The following is a 9,611-nucleotide window of genomic DNA, read 5'->3' as shown; positions in this document are numbered from 1 at the left end:
TTCAGGAAGAAAAAACTAGGAATAACCTCTTCTGGACATTGGGCTAGGCAAAGAATTTATGACTTAGTCCTCAAAAGTAAATACAACAAAAACAAAAATAGAAAAATGAGACTCAATTAAACTAAAAAAAACTTCTGCACAGCAAAAGAAACAATCAACAGAGTAAAGAGATGACCTACAGATGGGAAAAAATATCGCAAACTATGCATTCCACAAAGAACTCAAAGAACTCAACAAGCAAAACAACCCATTTGCCTATTTTTCAATGGGGTTATTTGAGTTGTTTGAATTCTTCTTTTTTCAAAAGAAGACATACAAGCGGCCAACCAACTTAAAAAAATGCTCAACATCACTAATTATCAGAAAAGGCAAATTAAAACCAGGAGATAGCCATCTTACCCTAGTCGGAATGGCTATTATTTAAAAGTCTAAAAAAGTCAGATGCTGGCAAAGATGCGAAGAAAAGATAACACTTATACATCGTTGGTAGAAGTGTAAATTAGTACAACTTTATGGACAACAGTATGGAGATTCCTCAAAGAAATAAAAACAAACTACCATTTGATCCAGCAACTTCACTACTGGGTATCTACCCAAAGGAAAAAAAATCATTATATTTAAAAAGATACCTGCACTCATATGTTTATTGCAGCACTAGTCACAAAAGCAAAGATAGAGAATTAACATAAATGTCCATCAACAGAGGGCTGGATAAAGAAAATATGATATATATATTATGGAATACTACTCAGCCATAAATTAAAATATTGATACATTTGACTAGATATAAACTTTAAAAACTTCCCTTTATCAAAAGAACCATAGAGATAGTGAAAAATAAAGGCAAAAATTGTGATAAAGTGGCCGGGCGTGGTGGCTCATGTCTGTAATCCTAGCACTTTGGGAGGCCAAGCCGGGTGGATTGCGTGAGCTCAGGAGTTCGAGATCAGCCTGGGCAACATGGTGAAACTCCGTCTCTACTGAAATACACACACACACACACACACACACACACACACAATTAGCCAGGTGTGGCAGCGTCTGCCTGTAGTCCCAGCTACTCGGGAGGCTGAGGCAGAGCTTGCAGTGAGCTGAGATCGCGCCACTGCACTCCAGCCTGGGCGACAGAGCGAGATTCTGTCTCAAAAAAAAAAAAACCCAAAAAACAAAACAATAAACAAAAAACAAACAAAAACACAGATCAATACCAAGTGGAATATACCCCAAAATGCAAGGGTCCTTAACATTCAAAATAAATCATGTAAGTCATCCCATTAGCAGAAAAATACAGGCAAAAATAATAAGATCATTTAGGTTAAGTTTTTTCTTTGTTGTTGTTTTTTTTTGTTTTTTTTTGAGACGGGGTCTCGCTCTGTCACCCAGGCTGGAGTGCAGTGGCGCAATCTCGGCTCACTGCAAGCTCCGCCTCCCGGGGTCACGCCATTCTCCTGCCTCAGCCTCTCCGAGTAGCTGGGACTACAGGCGCCCACCACCACGTCCGGCTAATTTTTTGTATTTTTAGTAGAGACGGGGTTTCACCGTGGTCTCGATCTCCTGACCTCGTGATTCGCCCCCCTCGGCCTCCCAAAGTGCTGGGATTACAAGCGTGAGCCACCGCGCCCAGCCAGGTTAAGTTTTTAAAAAAACATTTAATAACACTTAAAACTGAACCATAAAAACAAGTCTGAGTAAAATACAAAAGATGGCAACTTCTTTAATTTGATGGTTTGTCTAATATGAGCCTGTAACAAACAACATAATTAATAGAGAATTATGGGAAGCTTTTTCCCCCAGTGCAGGACCAGACGAGGATGCCTGCTATCACTCTCTAATCAGCATTGTACTGGAGAAACAATACAGCAAGAACAAAGAAATAAAAGGCATTAGGATTAATTTTTTAACCAAAAAAATTGTCGTTATGTGTGTATGACACTACTACGTGCTTAGACAATCCATAACCCCAAAACTGTTACAAAAACATCCCGAATACATGATTGTTATCAACCAGATTACTGTATACTAGAATGAAATCAACAGAAAGTAACTAAATAATGATCAAACTAGAGAACAAGTATCTATGACAAAAATGAGGCAATCAAGGATTAATTTACAAATTTAAGATAAATCCTTCAAATCAATATAGGAACCAAAAAAGGACCCTACAGAAACATGCACAGAATAAGCAAAGCATATGAAGATAAGTAAGGCACAGAGGCCAATCAACATTTGCTAAACTCTACCTCGCATGAAACCGGCCACAGCAAGTTCCAGGTGAGAAGATCCCTGCAGAAACACTGCAGGGCAGGATCCCAGGAGGCAGGACCACCGGGGGAGGTGATGGAGCCCCTGCAGTGGAGAGGGTGTCAGGCCCAAGAGGGCCAGGTGGCTCCAGACCTGCTCCAGCTTCCCCTTACTCCCCACACCAGGCACAGTCCCATGTGAGCGCCCCAATGCAGGGAGGATTCTGACTGCTCATGTCTTCTCCAACACTGTGCGCCCCCCCGCCAATGGCAACTCCTTGCCCATTACATCATTCCAGCCTTCCCTTTTATGGGTCACCTCTCTCTCCTCAGTCACAATGCCAGAATCCACCCCAGGAGAGGAGGGATGGGAAATCAAACTGTGGCACCATGAGCGGAGACCCTAGAGGCAGACATTGGTGCAGGCACTGAGAGTGGAAACACGCTAGGCCCTGCTGATGGGCAACAAGCACAGGGGATGGGGACATTCAAGGGCAGACATAAGTTGCAGGCACAGGAGAGAAGACCTGGGCTAGAGTCATAAGGCATCCAGATACAAAGGGAGCTCACTGACTACAGATGCATGGCAGAGAGGCACAGCATGGACAGACATGGGTACAGAGGCAGGACAGAGGAGTAGGTGAAGGCTGGCATGGGCAGGAAGCACAGAGATAAAGACACCCGAAGGTAGATGTGGCTGTAGGCTGAAGGGTGGAGTCACAAGAGTCCTACCGTGGGCTGCATGGACAAGGGCTGGAGACACAGGAAGACAGGGCTGGGAAGCAGGCACACTCAATGACAGGCCTCTGCTGCAGTAACAACAGACAGAGATACCCAACGAAAGAGACTGGCTGCAGGTACAAACACTGGGGATAGGAGTTTTGGGCATACTCTCCTGGGAGAAATGATCCAGAAAAAGGACAAAAATGGGCTAAAGGCACAGAAGGAGACACACGAGTGCAGACACGACTGAAAAGCATGAATGAAAACACTGACTGTGGACATGGATTAGAGGGACAAAGAATGCAGCAAACACAGGCTGGCATGGGCAGAAGCTCAGGGAACAGACAGATGAAAATATCAGAATGGGCTGCAAGCACAGGGATTGAGACACTGGAGGACTGCTACTGCCTGAAGGCTAAGGAGATGGCAACACTCAAAGCAAGTAATGTGTTGGAAGCACACAGGATGGAGACTCACATGCCTGGCATGGGCTGCAAGTGCAAGAAATGGAGACTTGACAGCTGGCATAAACTGCAGGCAGAGGACAGATCAGGTGACAATACACAAGGGCAGACACAGGCTTCAGTCATTGTGGGATGGTGATACTAGAGAGAAGATACAGGCTTCAGGCACAAGGATGGAGACACACAAAGCCTGACATGGCTGCAGGCATACAGGGTGGAGACACTGGGAGGCCAACGCGGCTGCAGACACAGGGTCTGGAAACACCTATGGGAAAATGTGGGCTGCCTGATAAATCCCCGCTTAGATAGAAACAGGACACATGTTAAGGGAATGTGTTAGAATAGAAAAAATATTGAAAATCAATCACATAAACCTTTCAAGAACTAAAAAAGATTAGAACGAAAGAATGCAGAATGAAAGTAATAATAAAGAGCAGACATCAATGAAATAGGAAAAAAAATGTAATGGAGACAAATCAAGGATAAAAGTTGGTTTATACAGCCAGGCGTGGTGGCGGGTGCCTGTAGTACCAGGTACTCGGGAGGCTGAGGCCAGAGAATGGCATGAACCCAGGGGGTGGAACTTGCAGTGAGCCCAGATCGCACCACTACACTCCAGCCTGGGCGACAGAGGAAGGCTCCATCAGAAAAAAAAAAAAAAGTTGGTTTATAAATATTAACATACTAAATACACCACTAGCGAAACTGATTAAGGCAAAGAGAAAAGACGCAAAAGACCAATATCAGGAATGAAAACAGAGGCCTGCTCTACAGAGCAGTGTTATCAACATACTACGAAAATTTTGAGAAATACTTAGGACTGCAAGCTTGACGACAGAGATGAAATTACATCACATTGAAAAATAAACTTACAAAACTGGACACAGAAATAACGTAAAACAAGAAAACTATCATATATACTAAAGGATTTGAATTGTTAAAAAAAAAAACAAAACAGCTAACAAATAATGTTCCACAAGTAAAATTCCATGCCCAGACTAAAGAAATATTCCAAATATTTAAGGAAGTAAACACCTAAATTTCTCAGACCCTTCCAAAGAGAAGAAATATAGGGACTATTTTTCAATTTTGTTTTGTGAGGCTAGCATCACGTTGATACCACAATCTGAACAGGGCATTAGAAAAAAAGAAAATTACAGACCCACTCTTTCATTAACAGAAACACAAATATTCTTTTTTTGAGATGTGGTCTCGCTCTGTCTCCCAGGCTAGAGTGCAGTGACACAATCTCAGCTCAATGCAACCTCTGCCTCCCGGGTTCAAGCAAGTCTCCTACTTCAGCCTCCCGGGTACCTGGGATTACAGGCGCCCGCCACCACATCCAGCTAATTTTTGTATTTTTAGTAGGAACAGGGTTTTGCCATGTTGGTCAGGCTGGTCTCGAACTCCTGACCTCAGGTGATCCACCCGCCTCGGCCTCCCAAAGTGCTGGGATTACAGGCGTGAGCCACCGCATCTGGCCAGAGATACAAATATTCTAAGAAAAATTGTATCATATGAATTAAACCACATATGAAAACATAACACATGGATACGAAGTGGGATATACTAAAAAAATGCAGGATTGGTTAACATTAAAAAAATAGATCATGTAAAGTATCCTATTTGCAGAAAAATAGGAGAAAAACAGTATTATTCACAATATATGTAAAAAAAGCATTTATTCAAATTCAACAATTAGTAATAACTCTTAACAAATGTAAAGGAAGGCAGCTTCCTTAATCTGACTAAGCTTGTCTAAAATGAAATTACAATACAGGACCACTGAAGCTTTTCCACTGTAATCAGAACCAAGCAAGACTTCCTGGACACATCCCCTCTATTTCACACAGTGCTGGAGGTGTAATTGTGACAATAAAACAAAAATAAAGGCATAAGAACCAACATTTAAGCAATACAGCTGTTATTGTATGTGGCTGACACTATTATGTACATGAAAAATACACCACAATCCAAAAATGATGCCTATGAATATGCGAATTAAGCCAGGCTACAGGATGCAAGATAAATAACACAAAATCAATTAGATTCCTATGTATCAGCAAGAAAGAAATGCAAAATAAAATTAAGGAACAATGACCAGACTAGGAAACAACTATCTACACTAGAAATGAGCCCATGAAGAATGAATTTATAAGATACATTTTAAAATTATTCAAATCAATGTAAGAACATAAATGACCCAACAGAAAAACCAGCATTGAAAATGAAGAAAAAGATGCAAAGGCCAATATTCACGAAATTTTGCTTCGCTAGCTTATTTCCAGTGCCAGATGACAGGAGGCCTGCAGGGACCTAGAAGGCAGGACCCCAGGGAGGTGACAGTGCCAGCAGGAGGAGGGCCGGACTCTGCCTTTGGCCGAGTGGGGCCACAGTTCCCAGCGGCCATGGGGTGAAGCCTGGGCAGCCTGGCGCTCCTGGCTCCTGCACACGCTTCCCTCCCTCTACTCCGTTCCTGTCTCTCTGTGCCTTGGGCCCCGTGGGATGTGCTCACATCCAGACTCACCAGGCCCGAGAGGTTGGGAGAATGGAGAGGGTCTTCGGACGGCCCTCCAGGAACACACGGAAGACGCTTCGCCTGCACCTGGAACACCCTTGTCTGAGGCTGGCCTCAAGGCAGGCGTGCACCGCACACGCTCCCGGTCATCATCACTTCCGGTCATCGTCACTTCCGTTCATCGTCACTTCTGGTCCATGACGATACCTGCGCAAGGAACCTTTTTGACAACTTTTATTGGATAATAATCTCCATCTCTGATTGCACAATCTTAACCAATCAGAGTTGGAGACTATTATCCAATCCGTGTTGTAGTATGGAGTCTGCTCTCATCCTATCAGAACGAGGCTTCCAGGATACCTCATTTGAATACAGCTATTATAAAAGGGAGGCAAATGTCCATGCCTGCTGTGGGGGTGCGGCTCACGTGCTTCTTCTCTGCCTTGGAGTCAGCCAAGGAGCATGTGCAGAGCACCTGCCTTGCAGACCAGCCATAGAGAAGGATGTCCCAGATGCAGGCCAAGTTTCATTCTTGTGTTCCTGGAGGATTTTTCCCATGGCAAGCGCTCTCCATCTTCCAACATCTCAGGCCTGGTGAGTCTGGATGTGACCGCTTCCTGTCGGGGGGGCCCAAGGCGCACCTGCGTCAGAAAGCGAGACCCGCACTAGACAGAGACCACCAGCATCTGATCCTGACCTGGCTCACCGAGCACTGTGTCTCCTGTGTCATGGACAAGGATGCTTATTGTGTCTGTGGCTGGCTGTGGAGGCTGCCCTGGGGCCCCCAGGCCCTGCCTCTGACCCTCAGCCTTGGGAGCTCAGGGTCCCCTCACACCTCGGGGTCCGTGCCCAACCACACGATGCCCCCTGCAGCCTGTTTTCAGAGGTCATTCCATGCCCCAGCACACACACTCTGCAATATCTTAAATTATATCTATATCTGTATCTCTATCTATCTATCATCTATCTATCTATCTATATATTATTTTTTGAGATGGAGTTTCGCTCTTTCGCCCGGGCTGGAGTGCAAGCACGATCTGGGCTCACTGCAACCTTTGCCTCCCGGGTTCAAGCGATTCTCCTGCCACAGCCTCCCGAGTAGCTGAGATTACAGGCGCCCGCCACCACAGCTGGCTAATTTTTTTTGTATTTTTAGTAGAGACGGGGTTTCTCCATGTTGGCCAGGCTGTCGAACTCCTGACCTGGTGATCGCCCGCTTCGGCCTCCCAAAGTGCTGGGATTACAGGCATGAGCCACGGCGCCCGGCCAAATGATACTCTTGTGGGCAGTCTGACTTAGGCCGAAAATTTAACTGAATTGTAGTGCATTAGACTTAGTGTTCTCTTCCATCCCTATTTCTCTCTCTCACACAGGTATACACACACACTCACACATATATAGTTTTGTTTTGCTGGTAGAAATATGATTGACAATTGCCTACATAGCTGTAAAAAGGAATACATTAAAATGACTTCATTTCACTGCATCAACAGACACATTTTCCTGCTCATACAGAGCTCTTCCCCTTTCAAAAGGGAGCCTTATTAAAATTTATTACATCACATGTTAAAACCAAATGTTTAGAGTGTGACTCACAAAGTAAGCCAAAAGATTATGTCTTAAGTAGCACATAAACAAATCCCATATTTTATCCAATTAGCCCTGTGATTACCTAGATTTTACAACATATGATGTCTTATACTGAAAACATGAAGCTCATATGATATTGCAATTAATACATATTCGCCCACAAATAAAACAATATGTAATACTTGGTTGCTTGCTTGGCTATCGTGTTATGGCTTTCGTGGGTTTCTGTGCTTTTAATTTTGGTATGGTAGTTTTAAGTTACATTTGAAATACAAGTCTTAAAGGGTAATGCTATGCATATTGGAGTCCTACAACAATGTTCACAGACTTTTGTAATTAATGGGTTGAATCCTTTTTAATAGAGTGTACCATTTTACCCATATTATTTGAATTTTGTAACTATGTGGATGTTAATCCCTTTTGTACTAATTGTCTTTCTTTTAAGAAAAACTAAGTGTTCCAAATGAAACATATATCTTAACGCTATTTCAAACAATACAGTAAATTAGGACTTCAAAAATGAAGACACATACTGACAGCAGCAAGCTTCAGCTGATAGAAGCATTGGAGTTACTAGGTCTTACTCATTTCGTAATAAATACAAATTTTTAAAGACTCATTTGTAGCCGTTCTGAATGAATTTAAAAGCTTAATGCATTTTACTATCTTTTAAAATTTTATAATAGGCTTTTGTATATAATTTAAAGCTATAGGATAGCCTAACAGTTATGAAACCATAGCTTCTGAGATTAATATACTGCATTTCCTTTAGTTTTCCCCCCATGTATCATTTTAAATCATATATGTGTGTAATTGAATGGCAATATAAAAAAACTGTAATGAAGCACTTTCAGCAGAATAGTATGAAGTCTCTTAAACTTAATTGCTCTTTAATATTGCCAATATATGGTAGAAAAATATCTATTTCCTTTCACCCAGTTTGTAAATGTTAAACCACCAGCATTTCAAAGATGAAGGCAGCCAACATGATGTCCCTGACTGTGAACTTGTGAAGAGGTGAGCACTATCAGCTCCCCTAATCAGTCTCAGCTGCCTTTACCGTATCACTGCAGTGAGACCTTTCAGTTACTTTCAGGTGTTTGCTATGAAAAGTGCATTTTACGGTGAACATGTTTGTGCAAGCACTATCCTCTCTCGGAATTTTTGGTAGTGAAGATTCAAAACAACATAATTCTTCTTGAAAGTCCATTTGCTTTCCACAGGGTTGTGCCAAAAATAATAAAGATTCAAATTGTATGTCATGAATCATTTCCTTCTTTCTCTTTTGGTCTGGAAATACCACACTGCTTGGTAAAATTTGTAAAAGTCTATTTACTGGAGGAATTATTTTATTATTCCTGCATTACTCTGTACATTGATAACTTATTCAACTACTTATGTGTATCAAATGTCATGTCCCTTTCTTCTTAGTCATCATTAAGTTTCCTCTATCAATCGATTATTAAAAAAATTTTTATTCAGATAATATATTCAAGACTGTAAGTGTCTATATCATAAATGCAAATATGTTGATGAATTTCTTCAAATTGAGCATGCCTGGTTAGCAGGCTCCCAGGCTGAGAAACAGAACATTATCTGCACCACAAAAGTGTCTCTAGTACTCCTCTCCAGTCGCTACCTGCCTTTCCTTTCCTGAAGATAACCATATCGTAAATTCTAACAGCATTGACTTGGTTTGCCAGTTTTGAAATATAGCAATATGTACTATTTGGTGTCTGGATGCTTTGATTTAGCAGTATGTTTGTAAGATTCTTCCATGTTTTTCTGGAAGTGGCATTATGTGACTATGCCACAATTAATTCATACATTTTAATGTGGATGGGCATTTATGCAGTTTTCAGGTAGGACTGTGACCATGACTGCTTCTATTAACATTCTAGCACATATCTTTTGGTTAAAATCGGTACTATTTTCTGTTGGGCACATAGCTTGGAGTGGATTTACTGATTCTGAACACTTTTTCAATTGTAATAGATACCGCCAAAGAGAATTCCTAAGAATTTTTGCCAGCTTAAACTCTCATCAGTAGTTTATAAAAAAAAAAAAAAAATTAGT

This window comes from Symphalangus syndactylus, chromosome 14 (genome assembly GCF_028878055.3).
Source record: "Symphalangus syndactylus isolate Jambi chromosome 14, NHGRI_mSymSyn1-v2.1_pri, whole genome shotgun sequence".
Lineage (NCBI taxonomy): Eukaryota > Metazoa > Chordata > Mammalia > Primates > Hylobatidae > Symphalangus > Symphalangus syndactylus.
The sequence above is the reverse complement of the archived record's forward strand: the minus strand, read 5'-3'. Positions refer to the sequence as shown.